General features: G+C 45.3%; 6 non-coding genes and 3 pseudogenes across 6 annotated transcripts; all 9 read left to right on the top strand.

Moving 5' to 3' along the window:
* The first annotated feature begins 3,957 nt into the window (after positions 1–3,957).
* LOC143777325 (U2 spliceosomal RNA) lies at positions 3,958–4,157 on the top strand. Its single transcript, XR_013216098.1, has one exon. It is a non-coding gene; the product is annotated as a U2 spliceosomal RNA (small nuclear RNA).
* Positions 4,158–5,022: 865 nt separating this feature from the next.
* Positions 5,023–5,225, top strand: LOC143777346 (U2 spliceosomal RNA; annotated as a pseudogene).
* A 6,723-nt stretch (positions 5,226–11,948) lies between these two features.
* LOC143777324 (U2 spliceosomal RNA) lies at positions 11,949–12,148 on the top strand. The gene has a single exon (XR_013216097.1). It is a non-coding gene; the product is annotated as a U2 spliceosomal RNA (small nuclear RNA).
* An 864-nt stretch (positions 12,149–13,012) lies between these two features.
* Positions 13,013–13,212, top strand: LOC143777323 (U2 spliceosomal RNA). The gene has a single exon (XR_013216096.1). It is a non-coding gene; the product is annotated as a U2 spliceosomal RNA (small nuclear RNA).
* An 864-nt stretch (positions 13,213–14,076) lies between these two features.
* Positions 14,077–14,276, top strand: LOC143777322 (U2 spliceosomal RNA). Its single transcript, XR_013216095.1, has one exon. It is a non-coding gene; the product is annotated as a U2 spliceosomal RNA (small nuclear RNA).
* Positions 14,277–15,141: 865 nt separating this feature from the next.
* On the top strand, positions 15,142–15,349 carry LOC143777398 (U2 spliceosomal RNA; annotated as a pseudogene).
* A 1,904-nt stretch (positions 15,350–17,253) lies between these two features.
* Positions 17,254–17,453, top strand: LOC143777321 (U2 spliceosomal RNA). The gene has a single exon (XR_013216094.1). It is a non-coding gene; the product is annotated as a U2 spliceosomal RNA (small nuclear RNA).
* An 864-nt stretch (positions 17,454–18,317) lies between these two features.
* On the top strand, positions 18,318–18,517 carry LOC143777320 (U2 spliceosomal RNA). The gene has a single exon (XR_013216093.1). It is a non-coding gene; the product is annotated as a U2 spliceosomal RNA (small nuclear RNA).
* Positions 18,518–19,382: 865 nt separating this feature from the next.
* LOC143777342 (U2 spliceosomal RNA) lies at positions 19,383–19,585 on the top strand (annotated as a pseudogene).
* The last annotated feature ends 1,876 nt before the right edge of the window (positions 19,586–21,461 follow it).

Raw genomic sequence — 21,461 nt, 5'->3', positions numbered from 1 at the left:
CTGCCAACGCGGAAGAGTGAACCTCCGAAATAACTCTACTGGTCCAGTCATCAGGGACAAACAATCTACCAGGCGGACAGCGATCAGGCCTATCCACCTGAAACTCCTGCAAAGAGCGCCGCAGGTCTGGGGAGACAGCTGACAATATCACCCCATCCTTCAGGATGCCAGTAGGTTCGGAATCACCAGGCGAGTCAGGCTCAAAACTCCTAGAGAGGGCATCCGCCCTCACATTCTTAGACCCAGGCAGATATGAAACCACAAAGTTAAATCGAGAGAAAAACAACGACCAGCGCGCCTGTCTAGGATTCAGACGCCTGGCTGACTCAAGATAAATTAGATTTTTGTGGTCAGTCAAGACCACCACCTGGTGTCTAGCACCCTCAAGCCAATGACGCCACTCCTCAAATGCCCACTTCATGGCCAAGAGCTCCCGATTTCCAACATCATAATTTCGCTCAGCGGGCGAAAACTTTCGAGAGAAAAACGCACATGGTCTCATCACTGAGCAGTCAGGACCTTTCTGCGACAAAACTGCACCTGCTCCGATCTCGGAAGCATCTACTTCAACCTGGAACGGGAGCGAAACATCAGGCTGGCGCAACACAGGAGCAGAAGAAAAGCGGCGCTTAAGCTCCCGAAAGGCCTCCACAGCCGCAGAGGACCAATTAGCAACATCAGCACCCTTCTTGGTCAAATCAGTCAAAGGTTTAGCAATGGCAGAAAAACCCGCTATGAATCGGCGATAGAAATTAGCAAATCCCAAGAATTTCTGAAGACTCTTTAGAGAAGTAGGTTGTACCCAATCACAAATAGCCTGAACCTTAACAGGGTCCATCTCCATAGATGAAGGGGAAAAAATATATCCCAAAAAGGAAATTCTCTGAACCCCAAAAATACACTTTGAGCCCTTCACAAATAGAGAATTAGCTCGTAAAACCTGAAAAACTCTCCTGACCTGTTGAACATGAGATTCCCAGTCCTCCGAAAAAATCAAAATATCATCCAAATACACAATCATAAATTTATCCAGATATTCACGGAAAATATCGTGCATAAAGGACTGAAAAACGGAAGGGGCATTCGCGAGACCGAAAGGCATTACCAAATACTCAAAATGGCCTTCAGGCGTATTAAATGCGGTCTTCCACTCATCCCCCTGCTTAATCCACACCAAATTATACGCACCACGTAGATCGATCTTAGTGAACCACTTCGCCCCCTTTATACGAGCAAAAAGATCAGTCAGTAAAGGTAACGGATACTGGTATTTAACTGTAATCTTATTCAGAAGTCGATAGTCGATACAAGGTCTCAATGAACCATCCTTTTTACCCACAAAGAAAAACCCTGCCCCCAGTGGAGACAAAGAGGGGCGAATATGACCCTTTTCCAAAGATTCTCTGATATACTCCCGCATAGCAGTATGTTCAGGTACAGACAAATTAAACAAGCGACCCTTAGGAAATTTACTACCGGGAATCAACTCAATAGCGCAGTCACACTCTCTGTGAGGAGGGAGAGAATCAGTTTTAGGCTCCTGAAAGACATCATAAAAATCTGACAGAAATGCTGGGATCTCAGAGGGAGTAGATGAAGAAATGGGAACCAAAGGTGCATCCCCATGAATCCCCTGACATCCCCAGCTCAGCACAGACATTGATCTCCAGTCCAAGACTGGATTATGAATTTGTAACCATGGTAATCCAAGTACTAATACGTCGTGTAGATTATATAACACAAGGAAACGAATAATCTCCTGATGGTCTGGGGACAGATGCATAGTCACTTGTGTCCAATATTGTGGTTTATTGCTAGCCAAAGGTGTAGAATCAATACCCTTTAAGGGAATAGAAACCTCCAGAGGCTCTAAATCAAACCCACAACGCTTGGCAAAGGACCAATCCATGAGACTCAGAGCGGCGCCAGAATCCACATAAGCATCCACAGTAACAGATGATAAAGTACAAATCAATGTCACGGACAAAAGAAATTTAGACTGCAAGGTACCCATAGAAAAAGATTTATCAACCTTTTTATCAACCTTCTTTATGCGTTTAGAGCATGCTGATATAACATGAGCTGGATCTCCACAATAGAAGCACAACCCATTTTTGCGCCTGTAATTCTGTCGTTCGCCTCTAGACAATACACTATCGCATTGCATATGCTCTGGTGCCTTTTCAGAGGTCACCGCCAAATGATGCACAGGTTTTTGCTCAGAAGATACCGCCATATGGTGCACAGGTTTTTGCTCAGAAGATACCGCCATATGGTGCACAGGTCTTTGCTCAAAAGATACCGCCATATGGTGCACAGATTTTTGCTCAGAAGATACCGCCATATGGTGCACAGATTTGCGCTCCCGTAAACGCCGATCAATCTGGATAGCCAATTTCATGGCATCATTCAGACCTGTAGGCACAGGGAACCCCACCATGACATCCTTCACGGCATCAGAGAGACCTTCTCTGAAATTAGCTGCTAGAGCGCACTCATTCCATTTAGTAAGCACCGACCATTTACGAAATTTTTGGCAGTATATCTCAGCTTCATCTTGCCCTTGAGAAAGAGCTATCAAGGCTTTCTCAGCCAAAATCTCTAAATTAGGTTCTTCATAAAGCAACCCCAAAGCCAGAAAAAACGCATCTACATTTAATAACGCAGGATCCCCTGGCGACAATGCAAATGCCCAACTTTGTGGGTCACCCCGCAATAGAGAAATAACAATTTTAACCTGTTGCGCAGGATCACCAGCAGAGTGAGATTTCAGAGACAAAAACAATTTACAATTCTCTCTGAAATTCAAAAAACGGGATCTGTCTCCGGTAAAAAATTCAGGCATAGGGATCTTAGGTTCAGACATTGGAGCACGTATAACAAAATCTTGTAAGTTCTGGACCTTTGTAGCCAGGTTATTCAGACCTGCAACCAAACTCTGTGGATCCATGATTCAAACAGGTGTAACCAAAGCCATTCAGAGATTAAGAGGAGAGGAAAAAAAAAAAAAGGCTGAAGACTGCAGTTTAAGCAAGGAGTACAAATAAGCACTAAGGTGCACTTTCCAAACACAGAAGGAAAAAAAACCTTTTCATATCCTTTCCTGCTTTAGTGCATAGTTTTAACACATGAGGTCCGGCCAAACTGTTATGATTTTCCCAATGGCAGGGAAATCAAAATAACAATGGACTAGCTCTCGGGTGATGGGAACTAAAGTGACCGTGACCTGAATCTGACACAACACTGGAAGTAGCCGGGGAGTGTTTCCTACGATGCCCTAGACACCACGCGCCAGCCGGAGATCTAACTACCCCTATCAGAGGAATATACAGGCCTGCCTTACCTCCAGAGATGAACCCCAAAAGGAGATAGCAGCCCTCCACAGATATTGACGGTGAGTCAAGAGGAAAAGACATACGTAGGATGAACAGCAGATTTAGCACAGTGAGGTCCGCTTACTAGATAGCAGAAGTACAGGAAAGAGTCACTTCACGGTCAACTTCAAAACACTACTCAAAAACACCATCCTGAAATTACTTTAAAACTCCAGTGACAACTCATGCCACTGGAGTGGCAATTCCAGTCCACGAGAGCTTCCAGCTACAGAGAGTCACATTGCAAATAGCTGGACAAAAATAGAATAAACTAGAAACAAAATTCAACTTAGCTGAACAGGATCTTGAGGCAGGAGAATGCAACAGAATGCTACTGATACATTGTTGGCCGGCATCAGACCAGCAGCCAAGCAGCCTTAAATAGGAAACTCCCCTAATGGGTGTCAACAGGTGATCAAGGATAGAAGAAGGCAAATAAGTGGCACTACCATAAAACACCACCGGGGGAGCCCACAAACAGAATTCACAACAGTCTTCCCTGCGGCACTCTTTTTGCTCTGTCTCCACAATGGGTGTCAGTTTTAGGCCTAGGTGCGTCAGAAGTGGCAAACCATTTCTGGTTATCGTTTCTCGGCCTTATGCATCCGTCGTCGCCGCCGCTCAAGATGTAGTGTAGTATCTGTTCTTATCAGTTTAATATCTGATACGTCCCCTATCCATATTAAATGGATTTTTAGCCCAGGGAGCTGGAAATGGAGCTTGCTCTGTCCACTCCACGCATTGACTCGTTATTGCAGTATCTCCGGGAACACTGCGCTCCTTCTCTGATCCGGTTTCCAAAAACAGATTGCATTGAAATCAGCGCAAGTTGTCTTTTAACCCTTTATGTGAATACTTTTCAGTGTCAGCGAAGCACATTTCAGATGCCAAATGTAGCATTTTGCTTGATTTCACTTGACCATTTGCAACATTTTGTGTGCCTTGCCTGGCCTTGCTTTCACCTATGTATGTCAAGCATTGTATTGCATTCAATATGCAATCAGTCAGTCAATCAATTTGTCTTTACTGGTTGCTGCAACAGGTGTGTTGAGATGTAGGCCTGTATTAGGCCTTTCTTACAGTGTTGCAAATATACTGTGCCATCTACAAAATTAGGCCCCTGGTGTCAGTACTTGGCGGCGTTTCAATTGAAGTATCCAATGAGTAGTTCTGCCATACATACCGCATTTGTGACCGCCGCATGAATTCTTTTGTAAACCATTGTCTCCCTCTTGTGGACCACCGACTTCCAAATGTGGTGTATTATATGTATTTGAAAAAAAAAGGAAAACTGGTGTCTGTGCTGATCTCGAATCTGCTTGTCTTCTCCATCTACACCTGTGTGAGTATTCCAATGCTTTTGACCAACCAGGTGCGCTGCCTGCAGTAGATAGAATCTTAGCACGGAACATTCATGTGCAGTCACAATGGGAATGGAGGGTGTGGTCAAAGTAGGCGGAGTTATGCAGATTCAAAATGCGTCGTGCACAGCTTGAACACACGCACACACACACAGCAGAACTGTCATTGAGAATGCATCCCAGCGTTTCTGGAAATGTCTTCCCTGCGGCACTCTTTTTGCTCTGTCTCCACAATGGGTGTCAGTTTTAGGCCTAGTTGCGTCAGAAGTGGCAAACCGTTTCTGGTTATCGTTTCTCGGCCTTATGCATCCGTCGTCGTCGTCGCCGCTCAAGATGTAGTGTAGTATCTGTTCTTATCAGTTTAATATCTGATACGTCCCCTATCCATATTAAATGGATTTTTAGCCCAGGGAGCTGGAAATGGAGCTTGCTCTGTCCACTCCACGCATTGACTCGTTATTGCAGTATCTCCGGGAACACTGCGCTCCTTCTCTGATCCGGTTTCCAAAAACAGATTGCATTGAAATCAGCGCAAGTTGTCTTTTAGCCCTTTATGTGAATACTTTTCAGTGTCAGCGAAGCACATTTCAGATGCCAAATGTAGCATTTTGCTTGATTTCACTTGACCATTTGCAACATTTTGTGTGCCTTGCCTGGCCTTGCTTTCACCTATGTATGTCAAGCATTGTATTGCATTCAATATACAATCAGTCAGTCAATCAATTTGTCTTTACTGGTTGCTGCAACAGGTGTGTTGAGATGTAGGCCTGTATTAGGCCTTTCTTACAGTGTTGCAAATATACTGTGCCATCTACAAAATTAGGCCCTGCTGTCAGTACTTGGCGGCGTTTCAATTTAAGTATCCAATGAGTAGTTCTGCCATACATACCGCATTTGTGACCGCCGCATGAATTCTTTTGTAAACCATTGTCTCCCTCTTGTGGACCACCGACTTCCAAATGTGGTGTATTATATGTATTTGAAAAAAAAGGAAAACTGGTGTCTGTGCTGATCTTGAATCTGCTTGTCATCTCCATCTACACCTGTGTGAGTATTCCAATGCTTTTGACCAACCAGGTGCGCTGCCTGCAGTAGATAGAATCTTAGCACGGAACATTCATGTGCAGTCACAATGGGGATGGAGGGTGTGGTCAAAGTAGGCGGAGTTATGCAGATTCAAAACGCGTCGTGCACAGCTTGAACAGACGCACACACACACAGCAGAACTGTCATTGAGAATGCATCCCAGCGTTTCTGGAAATGTCTTCTGTTATGATTTTCCCAATGGCAGGGAAATCAAAATAACAACGGACTAGCTCTCGGGTGATGGGAACTAAAGTGACCGTGACCTGAACCTGACACAACACTGGAAGTAGCCGGGGAGTGTTTCCTACGATGCCCTAGACACCACGCGCCAGCCGGAGATCTAACTACCCCTATCAGAGGAATATACAGGCCTGCCTTACCTCCAGAGATGAACCCCAAAAGGAGATAGCAGCCCTCCACAGATATTGACGGTGAGTCAAGAGGAAAAGACATACGTAGGATGAACAGCAGATTTAGCACAGTGAGGTCCGCTTACTAGATAGCAGAAGTACAGGAAAGAGTCACTTCACGGTCAACTTCAAAACACTACTCAAAAACACCATCCTGAAATTACTTTAAAACTCCAGTGACAACTCATGCCACTGGAGTGGCAATTCCAGTCCACGAGAGCTTCCAGCTACAGAGAGTCACATTGCAAATAGCTGGACAAAAATAGAATAAACTAGAAACAAAATTCAACTTAGCTGAACAGGATCTTGAGGCAGGAGAATGCAACAGAATGCTACTGATACATTGTTGGCCGGCATCAGACCAGCAGCCAAGCAGCCTTAAATAGGAAACTCCCCTAATGGGTGTCAACAGGTGATCAAGGATAGAAGAAGGCAAATAAGTGGCACTACCATAAAACACCACCGGGGGAGCCCACAAACAGAATTCACAACAGTACCCCCCCCTTAAGGAGGGGGCACCGAACCCTCACCAGAACCACCAGGGCGATCTGGATGAGCACTATGAAATGCACGAACCAAATCAGGAGCATGAACATCAGATGCTGTCACCCAAGAATTATCCTCCTGACCATAGCCTTTCCACTTAACCAGATACTGAAGTTTCCGTCTGGAAACACGGGAGTCCAAGATCTTTTCCACCACATACTCCAACTCACCCTCAACCAGCACAGGAGCAGGAGGATCAGCAGACGGAACAACCGGCACCTCATACCTCCGCAACAATGACCGATGAAAAACATTATGAATAGTAAAAGATGCTGGGAGGTCCAAACGAAAGGACACAGGATTGAGAACCTCCAGAATCCTATAAGGGCCGATAAACCGAGGCTTAAACTTAGGAGACGAGACCTTCATAGGAACAAATCGAGAAGACAACCAAACCAGGTCCCCAACACAAAGACGAGGACCGACACGCCGATGACGATTAGTGAACTGTTGAGTCTTCTCCTGGGACAACTTCAGATTGTCCACAACCTGTCCCCAAATCTGATGCATTCTATCAACCACAGCATCTACTCCAGGACAATCCGAAGACTCCAATTGACCGGACGAAAAGCGAGGGTGAAACCCTGAATTACAAAAAAATGGAGAAACCAAAGTGGCAGAACTGGCCCGATTGTTAAGGGCAAACTCTGCCAATGGCAAAAAATCAAGCCAATCGTCCTGATCAGCGGACACAAAACACCTCAAGTAAGTCTCCAAGGTCTGATTAGTACGCTCAGTCTGGCCATTAGTCTGAGGATGGAATGCAGACGAAAAAGACAAGTCGATGCCCATCCTGGCACAGAACGCCCGCCAAAATCTAGACACAAACTGAGTACCCCTGTCAGACACTATATTCTCAGGAATACCATGCAAACGCACAACATTCTGAAAAAATAGAGGGACCAGCTCAGAGGAGGAGGGCAATTTGGGCAAAGGTACCAAGTGAACCATCTTGGAAAAACGGTCACACACCACCCAGATGACGGACATCCTACGAGAAACAGGAAGGTCAGAAATAAAGTCCATAGAGATGTGCGTCCAAGGCCTCTTAGGAATAGGCAAGGGCAACAACAACCCGCTGGCCCGGGAACAGCAGGGCTTAGCCCGAGCACAAACATCACAAGACTGCACAAAAATACGTACATCTCGAGACAAGGAAGGCCACCAGAAGGACCTAGACACCAGATCCCTGGTGCCAAAAATTCCAGGATGACCTGCCAACGCGGAAGAGTGAACCTCCGAAATAACTCTACTGGTCCAGTCATCAGGGACAAACAATCTACCAGGCGGACAGCGATCAGGCCTATCCACCTGAAACTCCTGCAAAGAGCGCCGCAGATCTGGGGAGACAGCTGACAATATCACCCCATCCTTCAGGATGCCAGTAGGTTCGGAATCACCAGGCGAGTCAGGCTCAAAACTCCTAGAGAGGGCATCCGCCCTCACATTCTTAGACCCAGGCAGATATGAAACCACAAAGTTAAATCGAGAGAAAAACAACGACCAGCGCGCCTGTCTAGGATTCAGACGCCTGGCTGACTCAAGATAAATTAGATTTTTGTGGTCAGTCAAGACCACCACCTGGTGTCTAGCACCCTCAAGCCAATGACGCCACTCCTCAAATGCCCACTTCATGGCCAAGAGCTCCCGATTTCCAACATCATAATTTCGCTCAGCGGGCGAAAACTTTCGAGAGAAAAACGCACATGGTCTCATCACTGAGCAGTCAGGACCTTTCTGCGACAAAACTGCACCTGCTCCGATCTCGGAAGCATCTACTTCAACCTGGAACGGGAGCGAAACATCAGGCTGGCGCAACACAGGAGCAGAAGAAAAGCGGCGCTTAAGCTCCCGAAAGGCCTCCACAGCCGCAGAGGACCAATTAGCAACATCAGCACCCTTCTTGGTCAAATCAGTCAAAGGTTTAGCAATGGCAGAAAAACCCGCTATGAATCGGCGATAGAAATTAGCAAATCCCAAGAATTTCTGAAGACTCTTTAGAGAAGTAGGTTGTACCCAATCACAAATAGCCTGAACCTTAACAGGGTCCATCTCCATAGATGAAGGGGAAAAAATATATCCCAAAAAGGAAATTCTCTGAACCCCAAAAATACACTTTGAGCCCTTCACAAATAGAGAATTAGCTCGTAAAACCTGAAAAACTCTCCTGACCTGTTGAACATGAGATTCCCAGTCCTCCGAAAAAATCAAAATATCATCCAAATACACAATCATAAATTTATCCAGATATTCACGGAAAATATCGTGCATAAAGGACTGAAAAACGGAAGGGGCATTCGCGAGACCGAAAGGCATTACCAAATACTCAAAATGGCCTTCAGGCGTATTAAATGCGGTCTTCCACTCATCCCCCTGCTTAATCCGCACCAAATTATACGCACCACGTAGATCGATCTTAGTGAACCACTTCGCCCCCTTTATACGAGCAAAAAGATCAGTCAGTAAAGGTAACGGATACTGGTATTTAACTGTAATCTTATTCAGAAGTCGATAGTCGATACAAGGTCTCAATGAACCATCCTTTTTACCCACAAAGAAAAACCCTGCCCCCAGTGGAGACAAAGAGGGGCGAATATGACCCTTTTCCAAAGATTCTCTGATATACTCCCGCATAGCAGTATGTTCAGGTACAGACAAATTAAACAAGCGACCCTTAGGAAATTTACTACCGGGAATCAACTCAATAGCGCAGTCACACTCTCTGTGAGGAGGGAGAGAATCAGTTTTAGGCTCCTGAAAGACATCATAAAAATCTGACAGAAATGCTGGGATCTCAGAGGGAGTAGATGAAGAAATGGGAACCAAAGGTGCATCCCCATGAATCCCCTGACATCCCCAGCTCAGCACAGACATTGATCTCCAGTCCAAGACTGGATTATGAATTTGTAACCATGGTAATCCAAGTACTAATACGTCGTGTAGATTATATAACACAAGGAAACAAATAATCTCCTGATGGTCTGGGGACAGATGCATAGTCACTTGTGTCCAATATTGTGGTTTATTGCTAGCCAAAGGTGTAGAATCAATACCCTTTAAGGGAATAGAAACCTCCAGAGGCTCTAAATCAAACCCACAACGCTTGGCAAAGGACCAATCCATGAGACTCAGAGCGGCGCCAGAATCCACATAAGCATCCACAGTAACAGATGATAAAGTACAAATCAATGTCACGGACAAAAGAAATTTAGACTGCAAGGTACCCATAGAAAAAGATTTATCAACCTTTTTATCAACCTTCTTTATGCGTTTAGAGCATGCTGATATAACATGAGCTGGATCTCCACAATAGAAGCACAACCCATTTTTGCGCCTGTAATTCTGTCGTTCGCCTCTAGACAATACACTATCGCATTGCATATGCTCTGGTGCCTTTTCAGAGGTCACCGCCAAATGATGCACAGGTTTTTGCTCAGAAGATACCGCCATATGGTGCACAGGTTTTTGCTCAGAAGATACCGCCATATGGTGCACAGGTCTTTGCTCAAAAGATACCGCCATATGGTGCACAGATTTTTGCTCAGAAGATACCGCCATATGGTGCACAGATTTGCGCTCCCGTAAACGCCGATCAATCTGGATAGCCAATTTCATGGCATCATTCAGACCTGTAGGCACAGGGAACCCCACCATGACATCCTTCACGGCATCAGAGAGACCTTCTCTGAAATTAGCTGCTAGAGCGCACTCATTCCATTTAGTAAGCACCGACCATTTACGAAATTTTTGGCAGTATATCTCAGCTTCATCTTGCCCTTGAGAAAGAGCTATCAAGGCTTTCTCAGCCAAAATCTCTAAATTAGGTTCTTCATAAAGCAACCCCAAAGCCAGAAAAAACGCATCTACATTTAATAACGCAGGATCCCCTGGCGACAATGCAAATGCCCAACTTTGTGGGTCACCCCGCAATAGAGAAATAACAATTTTAACCTGTTGCGCAGGATCACCAGCAGAGTGAGATTTCAGAGACAAAAACAATTTACAATTCTCTCTGAAATTCAAAAAACGGGATCTGTCTCCGGTAAAAAATTCAGGCATAGGGATCTTAGGTTCAGACATTGGAGCACGTATAACAAAATCTTGTAAGTTCTGGACCTTTGTAGCCAGGTTATTCAGACCTGCAACCAAACTCTGTGGATCCATGATTCAAACAGGTGTAACCAAAGCCATTCAGAGATTAAGAGGAGAGGAAAAAAAAAAAAAGGCTGAAGACTGCAGTTTAAGCAAGGAGTACAAATAAGCACTAAGGTGCACTTTCCAAACACAGAAGGAAAAAAAACCTTTTCATATCCTTTCCTGCTTTAGTGCATAGTTTTAACACATGAGGTCCGGCCAAACTGTTATGATTTTCCCAATGGCAGGGAAATCAAAATAACAATGGACTAGCTCTCGGGTGATGGGAACTAAAGTGACCGTGACCTGAATCTGACACAACACTGGAAGTAGCCGGGGAGTGTTTCCTACGATGCCCTAGACACCACGCGCCAGCCGGAGATCTAACTACCCCTATCAGAGGAATATACAGGCCTGCCTTACCTCCAGAGATGAACCCCAAAAGGAGATAGCAGCCCTCCACAGATATTGACGGTGAGTCAAGAGGAAAAGACATACGTAGGATGAACAGCAGATTTAGCACAGTGAGGTCCGCTTACTAGATAGCAGAAGTACAGGAAAGAGTCACTTCACGGTCAACTTCAAAACACTACTCAAAAACACCATCCTGAAATTACTTTAAAACTCCAGTGACAACTCATGCCACTGGAGTGGCAATTCCAGTCCACGAGAGCTTCCAGCTACAGAGAGTCACATTGCAAATAGCTGGACAAAAATAGAATAAACTAGAAACAAAATTCAACTTAGCTGAACAGGATCTTGAGGCAGGAGAATGCAACAGAATGCTACTGATACATTGTTGGCCGGCATCAGACCAGCAGCCAAGCAGCCTTAAATAGGAAACTCCCCTAATGGGTGTCAACAGGTGATCAAGGATAGAAGAAGGCAAATAAGTGGCACTACCATAAAACACCACCGGGGGAGCCCACAAACAGAATTCACAACAGTCTTCCCTGCGGCACTCTTTTTGCTCTGTCTCCACAATGGGTGTCAGTTTTAGGCCTAGGTGCGTCAGAAGTGGCAAACCATTTCTGGTTATCGTTTCTCGGCCTTATGCATCCGTCGTCGCCGCCGCTCAAGATGTAGTGTAGTATCTGTTCTTATCAGTTTAATATCTGATACGTCCCCTATCCATATTAAATGGATTTTTAGCCCAGGGAGCTGGAAATGGAGCTTGCTCTGTCCACTCCACGCATTGACTCGTTATTGCAGTATCTCCGGGAACACTGCGCTCCTTCTCTGATCCGGTTTCCAAAAACAGATTGCATTGAAATCAGCGCAAGTTGTCTTTTAACCCTTTATGTGAATACTTTTCAGTGTCAGCGAAGCACATTTCAGATGCCAAATGTAGCATTTTGCTTGATTTCACTTGACCATTTGCAACATTTTGTGTGCCTTGCCTGGCCTTGCTTTCACCTATGTATGTCAAGCATTGTATTGCATTCAATATGCAATCAGTCAGTCAATCAATTTGTCTTTACTGGTTGCTGCAACAGGTGTGTTGAGATGTAGGCCTGTATTAGGCCTTTCTTACAGTGTTGCAAATATACTGTGCCATCTACAAAATTAGGCCCTGCTGTCAGTACTTGGCGGCGTTTCAATTGAAGTATCCAATGAGTAGTTCTGCCATACATACCGCATTTGTGACCGCCGCATGAATTCTTTTGTAAACCATTGTCTCCCTCTTGTGGACCACCGACTTCCAAATGTGGTGTATTATATGTATTTGAAAAAAAAAGGAAAACTGGTGTCTGTGCTGATCTTGAATCTGCTTGTCATCTCCATCTACACCTGTGTGAGTATTCCAATGCTTTTGACCAACCAGGTGCGCTGCCTGCAGTAGATAGAATCTTAGCACGGAACATTCATGTGCAGTCACAATGGGGATGGAGGGTGTGGTCAAAGTAGGCGGAGTTATGCAGATTCAAAACGCGTCGTGCACAGCTTGAACAGACGCACACACACACAGCAGAACTGTCATTGAGAATGCATCCCAGCGTTTCTGGAAATGTCTTCCCTGCGGCACTCTTTTTGCTCTGTCTCCACAATGGGTGTCAGTTTTAGGCCTAGGTGCGTCAGAAGTGGCAAACCATTTCTGGTTATCGTTTCTCGGCCTTATGCATCCGTCGTCGCCGCCGCTCAAGATGTAGTGTAGTATCTGTTCTTATCAGTTTAATATCTGATACGTCCCCTATCCATATTAAATGGATTTTTAGCCCAGGGAGCTGGAAATGGAGCTTGCTCTGTCCACTCCACGCATTGACTCGTTATTGCAGTATCTCCGGGAACACTGCGCTCCTTCTCTGATCCGGTTTCCAAAAACAGATTGCATTGAAATCAGCGCAAGTTGTCTTTTAACCCTTTATGTGAATACTTTTCAGTGTCAGCGAAGCACATTTCAGATGCCAAATGTAGCATTTTGCTTGATTTCACTTGACCATTTGCAACATTTTGTGTGCCTTGCCTGGCCTTGCTTTCACCTATGTATGTCAAGCATTGTATTGCATTCAATATGCAATCAGTCAGTCAATCAATTTGTCTTTACTGGTTGCTGCAACAGGTGTGTTGAGATGTAGGCCTGTATTAGGCCTTTCTTACAGTGTTGCAAATATACTGTGCCATCTACAAAATTAGGCCCTGCTGTCAGTACTTGGCGGCGTTTCAATTGAAGTATCCAATGAGTAGTTCTGCCATACATACCGCATTTGTGACCGCCGCATGAATTCTTTTGTAAACCATTGTCTCCCTCTTGTGGACCACCGACTTCCAAATGTGGTGTATTATATGTATTTGAAAAAAAAAGGAAAACTGGTGTCTGTGCTGATCTTGAATCTGCTTGTCATCTCCATCTACACCTGTGTGAGTATTCCAATGCTTTTGACCAACCAGGTGCGCTGCCTGCAGTAGATAGAATCTTAGCACGGAACATTCATGTGCAGTCACAATGGGGATGGAGGGTGTGGTCAAAGTAGGCGGAGTTATGCAGATTCAAAACGCGTCGTGCACAGCTTGAACAGACGCACACACACACAGCAGAACTGTCATTGAGAATGCATCCCAGCGTTTCTGGAAATGTCTTCCCTGCGGCACTCTTTTTGCTCTGTCTCCACAATGGGTGTCAGTTTTAGGCCTAGGTGCGTCAGAAGTGGCAAACCATTTCTGGTTATCGTTTCTCGGCCTTATGCATCCGTCGTCGCCGCCGCTCAAGATGTAGTGTAGTATCTGTTCTTATCAGTTTAATATCTGATACGTCCCCTATCCATATTAAATGGATTTTTAGCCCAGGGAGCTGGAAATGGAGCTTGCTCTGTCCACTCCACGCATTGACTCGTTATTGCAGTATCTCCGGGAACACTGCGCTCCTTCTCTGATCCGGTTTCCAAAAACAGATTGCATTGAAATCAGCGCAAGTTGTCTTTTAACCCTTTATGTGAATACTTTTCAGTGTCAGCGAAGCACATTTCAGATGCCAAATGTAGCATTTTGCTTGATTTTACTTGACCATTTGCAACATTTTGTGTGCCTTGCCTGGCCTTGCTTTCACCTATGTATGTCAAGCATTGTATTGCATTCAATATGCAATCAGTCAGTCAATCAATTTGTCTTTACTGGTTGCTGCAACAGGTGTGTTGAGATGTAGGCCTGTATTAGGCCTTTCTTACAGTGTTGCAAATATACTGTGCCATCTACAAAATTAGGCCCCTGCTGTCAGTACTTGGCGGCGTTTCAATTGAAGTATCCAATGAGTAGTTCTGCCATACATACCGCATTTGTGACCGCCGCATGAATTCTTTTGTAAACCATTGTCTCCCTCTTGTGGACCACCGACTTCCAAATGTGGTGTATTATATGTATTTGAAAAAAAAAGGAAAACTGGTGTCTGTGCTGATCTCGAATCTGCTTGTCTTCTCCATCTACACCTGTGTGAGTATTCCGATGCTTTTGACCAACCAGGTGCGCTGCCTGCAGTAGATAGAATCTTAGCACGGAACATTCATGTGCAGTCACAATGGGGATGGAGGGTGTGGTCAAAGTAGGCGGAGTTATGCAGATTCAAAACGCGTCGTGCACAGCTTGAACACACGCACACACACACAGCAGAACTGTCATTGAGAATGCATCCCAGCGTTTCTGGAAATGTCTTCCCTGCGGCACTCTTTTTGCTCTGTCTCCACAATGGGTGTCAGTTTTAGGCCTAGGTGCGTCAGAAGTGGCAAACCATTTCTGGTTATCGTTTCTCGGCCTTATGCATCCGTCGTCGCCGCCGCTCAAGATGTAGTGTAGTATCTGTTCTTATCAGTTTAATATCTGATACGTCCCCTATCCATATTAGGCTATGTTCACATTTGCGTTGTGCGCCGCAGCGTCGGCGCCGCAGCGCACAATGCAAACAAAAACGCAGCAAAACGCATGCACAACGCTGCGTTTTGCGCCACATGCGTCGTTTTTTTCATTGAATTTGGACGCAGCAAAAATGCAACTTGCTGCGTCCTCTGCGCCCCGACGCGGGCGCCGCAGCGCCGCATGCGGCGCAAAACGCAAGTGCGCCGCATGTCCATGCGCCCCCATGTTAAATATAGGGGCGCATGACGCATGCGGCGCCGCTGCGGCGCCCGACGCTGCGGCGCTGGCCGCAAATGTGAACGTAGCCTTAAATGGATTTTTAGCCCAGGGAGCTGGAAATGGAGCTTGCTCTGTCCACTCCACGCATTGACTCGTTATTGCAGTATCTCCGGGAACACTGCGCTCCTTCTCTGATCCGGTTTCCAAAAACAGATTGCGTTGAAATCAGCGCAAGTTGTCTTTTAACCCTTTATGTGAATACTTTTCAGTGTCAGCGAAGCACATTTCAGATGCCAAATGTAGCATTTTGCTTGATTTCACTTGACCATTTGCAACATTTTGTGTGCCTTGCCTGGCCTTGCTTTTACCTATGTATGTCAAGCATTGTATTGCATTCAATATACAATCAGTCAGTCAATCAATTTGTCTTTACTGGTTGCTGCAACAGGTGTGTTGAGATGTAGGCCTGTATTAGGCCTTTCTTACAGTGTTGCAAATATACTGTGCCATCTACAAAATTAGGCCCTGCTGTCAGTACTTGGCGGCGTTTCAATTGAAGTATCCAATGAGTAGTTCTGCCATACATACCGCATTTGTGACCGCCGCATGAATTCTTTTGTAAACCATTGTCTCCCTCTTGTGGACCACCGACTTCCAAATGTGGTGTATTATATGTATTTGAAAAAAAAGGAAAACTGGTGTCTGTGCTGATCTTGAATCTGCTTGTCATCTCCATCTACACCTGTGTGAGTATTCCAATGCTTTTGACCAACCAGGTGCGCTGCCTGCAGTAGATAGAATCTTAGCACGGAACATTCATGTGCAGTCACAATGGGGATGGAGGGTGTGGTCAAAGTAGGCGGAGTTATGCAGATTCAAAACGCGTCGTGCACAGCTTGAACAGACGCACACACACACAGCAGAACTGTCATTGAGAATGCATCCCAGCGTTTCTGGAAATGTCTTCTGTTATGATTTTCCCAATGGCAGGGAAATCAAAATAACAACGGACTAGCTCTCGGGTGATGGGAACTAAAGTGACCGTGACCTGAACCTGACACAACACTGGAAGTAGCCGGGGAGTGTTTCCTACGATGCCCTAGACACCACGCGCCAGCCGGAGATCTAACTACCCCTATCAGAGGAATATACAGGCCTGCCTTACCTCCAGAGATGAACCCCAAAAGGAGATAGCAGCCCTCCACAGATATTGACGGTGAGTCAAGAGGAAAAGACATACGTAGGATGAACAGCAGATTTAGCACAGTGAGGTCCGCTTACTAGATAGCAGAAGTACAGGAAAGAGTCACTTCACGGTCAACTTCAAAACACTACTCAAAAACACCATCCTGAAATTACTTTAAAACTCCAGTGACAACTCATGCCACTGGAGTGGCAATTCCAGTCCACGAGAGCTTCCAGCTACAGAGAGTCACATTGCAAATAGCTGGACAAAAATAGAATAAACTAGAAACAAAATTCAACTTAGCTGAACAGGATCTTGAGGCAGGAGAATGCAACAGAATGCTACTGATACATTGTTGGCCGGCATCAGACCAGCAGCCAAGCAGCCTTAAATAGGAAACTCCCCTAATGGGTGTCAACAGGTGATCAAGGATAGAAGAAGGCAAATAAGTGGCACTACCATAAAACACCACCGGGGGAGCCCACAAACAGAATTCACAACAGTCTTCCCTGCGGCACTCTTTTTGCTCTGTCTCCACAATGGGTGTCAGTTTTAGGCCTAGGTGCGTCAGAAGTGGCAAACCATTTCTGGTTATCGTTTCTCGGCCTTATGCATCCGTCGTCGCCGCCGCTCAAGATGTAGTGTAGTATCTGTTCTTATCAGTTTAATATCTGATACGTCCCCTATCCATATTAAATGGATTTTTAGCCCAGGGAGCTGGAAATGGAGCTTGCTCTGTCCACTCCACGCATTGACTCGTTATTGCAGTATCTCCGGGAACACTGCGCTCCTTCTCTGATCCGGTTTCCAAAAACAGATTGCATTGAAATCAGCGCAAGTTGTCTTTTAACCCTTTATGTGAATACTTTTCAGTGTCAGCGAAGCACATTTCAGATGCCAAATGTAGCATTTTGCTTGATTTCACTTGACCATTTCCAACATTTTGTGTGCCTTGCCTGGCCTTGCTTTCACCTATGTATGTCAAGCATTGTATTGCATTCAATATGCAATCAGTCAGTCAATCAATTTGTCTTTACTGGTTGCTGCAACAGGTGTGTTGAGATGTAGGCCTGTATTAGGCCTTTCTTACAGTGTTGCAAATATACTGTGCCATCTACAAAATTAGGCCCTGCTGTCAGTACTTGGCGGCGTTTCAATTGAAGTATCCAATGAGTAGTTCTGCCATACATACCGCATTTGTGACCGCCGCATGAATTCTTTTGTAAACCATTGTCTCCCTCTTGTGGACCACCGACTTCCAAATGTGGTGTATTATATGTATTTGAAAAAAAAAGGAAAACTGGTGTCTGTGCTGATCTTGAATCTGCTTGTCATCTCCATCTACACCTGTGTGAGTATTCCAATGCTTTTGACCAACCAGGTGCGCTGCCTGCAGTAGATAGAATCTTAGCACGGAACATTCATGTGCAGTCACAATGGGGATGGAGGGTGTGGTCAAAGTAGGCGGAGTTATGCAGATTCAAAACGCGTCGTGCACAGCTTGAACAGACGCACACACACACAGCAGAACTGTCATTGAGAATGCATCCCAGCGTTTCTGTAAATGTCTTCCCTGCGGCACTCTTTTTGCTCTGTCTCCACAATGGGTGTCAGTTTTAGGCCTAGGTGCGTCAGAAGTGGCAAACCATTTCTGGTTATCGTTTCTCGGCCTTATGCATCCGTCGTCGCCGCCGCTCAAGATGTAGTGTAGTATCTGTTCTTATCAGTTTAATATCTGATACGTCCCCTATCCATATTAAATGGATTTTTAGCCCAGGGAGCTGGAAATGGAGCTTGCTCTGTCCACTCCACGCATTGACTCGTTATTGCAGTATCTCCGGGAACACTGCGCTCCTTCTCTGATCTGGTTTCCAAAAACAGATTGCATTGAAATCAGCGCAAGTTGTCTTTTAACCCTTTATGTGAATACTTTTCAGTGTCAGCGAAGCACATTTCAGATGCCAAATGTAGCATTTTGCTTGATTTCACTTGACCATTTGCAACATTTTGTGTGCCTTGCCTGGCCTTGCTTTCACCTATGTATGTCAAGCATTGTATTGCATTCAATATGCAATCAGTCAGTCAATCAATTTGTCTTTACTGGTTGCTGCAACAGGTGTGTTGAGATGTAGGCCTGTACTAGGCCTTTCTTACAGTGTTGCAAATATACTGTGCCATCTACAAAATTAGGCCCCTGCTGTCAGTACTTGGCGGCGTTTCAATTGAAGTATCCAATGAGTAGTTCTGCCATACATACCGCATTTGTGACCGCCGCATGAATTCTTTTGTAAACCATTGTCTCCCTCTTGTGGACCACCGACTTCCAAATGTGGTGTATTATATGTATTTGAAAAAAAAAGGAAAACTGGTGTCTGTGCTGATCTCGAATCTGCTTGTCTTCTCCATCTACACCTGTGTGAGTATTCCAATGCTTTTGACCAACCAGGTGCGCTGCCTGCAGTAGATAGAATCTTAGCACGGAACATTCATGTGCAGTCACAATGGGAATGGAGGGTGTGGTCAAAGTAGGCGGAGTTATGCAGATTCAAAATGCGTCGTGCACAGCTTGAACACACGCACACACACACAGCAGAACTGTCATTGAGAATGCATCCCAGCGTTTCTGGAAATGTCTTCCCTGCGGCACTCTTTTTGCTCTGTCTCCACAATGGGTGTCAGTTTTAGGCCTAGTTGCGTCAGAAGTGGCAAACCGTTTCTGGTTATCGTTTCTCGGCCTTATGCATCCGTCGTCGTCGCCGCCGCTCAAGATGTAGTGTAGTATCTGTTCTTATCAGTTTAATATCTGATACGTCCCCTATCCATATTAAATGGATTTTTAGCCCAGGGAGCTGGAAATGGAGCTTGCTCTGTCCACTCCACGCATTGACTCGTTATTGCAGTATCTCCGGGAACACTGCGCTCCTTCTCTGATCCGGTTTCCAAAAACAGATTGCATTGAAATCAGCGCAAGTTGTCTTTTAGCCCTTTATGTGAATACTTTTCAGTGTCAGCGAAGCACATTTCAGATGCCAAATGTAGCATTTTGCTTGATTTCACTTGACCATTTGCAACATTTTGTGTGCCTTGCCTGGCCTTGCTTTCACCTATGTATGTCAAGCATTGTATTGCATTCAATATACAATCAGTCAGTCAATCAATTTGTCTTTACTGGTTGCTGCAACAGGTGTGTTGAGATGTAGGCCTGTATTAGGCCTTTCTTACAGTGTTGCAAATATACTGTGCCATCTACAAAATTAGGCCCTGCTGTCAGTACTTGGCGGCGTTTCAATTTAAGTATCCAATGAGTAGTTCTGCCATACATACCGCATTTGTGACCGCCGCATGAATTCTTTTGTAAACCATTGTCTCCCTCTTGTGGACCACCGACTTCCAAATGTGGTGTATTATATGTATTTGAAAAAAAAGGAAAACTGGTGTCTGTGCTGATCTTGAATCTGCTTGTCATCTCCATCTACACCTGTGTGAGTATTCCAATGCTTTTGACCAACCAGGTGCGCTGCCTGCAGTAGATAGAATCTTAGCACGGAACATTCATGTGCAGTCACAATGGGGATGGAGGGTGTGGTCAAAGTAGGCGGAGTTATGCAGATTCAAAACGCGTCGTGCACAGCTTGAACAGACGCACACACACACAGCAGAACTGTCATTGAGAATGCATCCCAGCGTTTCTGGAAATGTCTTCTGTTATGATTTTCCCAATGGCAGGGAAATCAAAATAACAACGGACTAGCTCTCGGGTGATGGGAACTAAAGTGACCGTGACCTGAACCTGACACAACACTGGAAGTAGCCGGGGAGTGTTTCCTACGATGCCCTAGACACCACGCGCCAGCCGGAGATCTAACTACCCCTATCAGAGGAATATACAGGCCTGCCTTACCTCCAGAGATGAACCCCAAAAGGAGATAGCAGCCCTCCACAGATATTGACGGTGAGTCAAGAGGAAAAGACATACGTAGGATGAACAGCAGATTTAGCACAGTGAGGTCCGCTTACTAGATAGCAGAAGTACAGGAAAGAGTCACTTCACGGTCAACTTCAAAACACTACTCAAAAACACCATCCTGAAATTACTTTAAAACTCCAGTGACAACTCATGCCACTGGAGTGGCAATTCCAGTCCACGAGAGCTTCCAGCTACAGAGAGTCACATTGCAAATAGCTGGACAAAAATAGAATAAACTAGAAACAAAATTCAACTTAGCTGAACAGGATCTTGAGGCAGGAGAATGCAACAGAATGCTACTGATACATTGTTGGCCGGCATCAGACCAGCAGCCAAGCAGCCTTAAATAGGAAACTCCCCTAATGGGTGTCAACAGGTGATCAAGGATAGAAGAAGGCAAATAAGTGGCACTACCATAAAACACCACCGGGGGAGCCCACAAACAGAATTCACAACAGTACCCCCCCCTTAAGGAGGGGGCACCGAACCCTCACCAGAACCACCAGGGCGATCTGGATGAGCACTATGAAATGCACGAACCAAATCAGGAGCATGAACATCAGATGCTGTCACCCAAGAATTATCCTCCTGACCATAGCCTTTCCACTTAACCAGATACTGAAGTTTCCGTCTGGAAACACGGGAGTCCAAGATCTTTTCCACCACATACTCCAACTCACCCTCAACCAGCACAGGAGCAGGAGGATCAGCAGACGGAACAACCGGCACCTCATACCTCCGCAACAATGACCGATGAAAAACATTATGAATAGTAAAAGATGCTGGGAGGTCCAAACGAAAGGACACAGGATTGAGAACCTCCAGAATCCTATA

The sequence above is a fragment of the Ranitomeya variabilis genome, chromosome 5 (genome assembly GCF_051348905.1).
Source record: "Ranitomeya variabilis isolate aRanVar5 chromosome 5, aRanVar5.hap1, whole genome shotgun sequence".
NCBI lineage: Eukaryota > Metazoa > Chordata > Amphibia > Anura > Dendrobatidae > Ranitomeya > Ranitomeya variabilis.
Note: the sequence above shows the minus strand (reverse complement) of the source record. Positions and strands in the feature narration are given on the sequence as shown.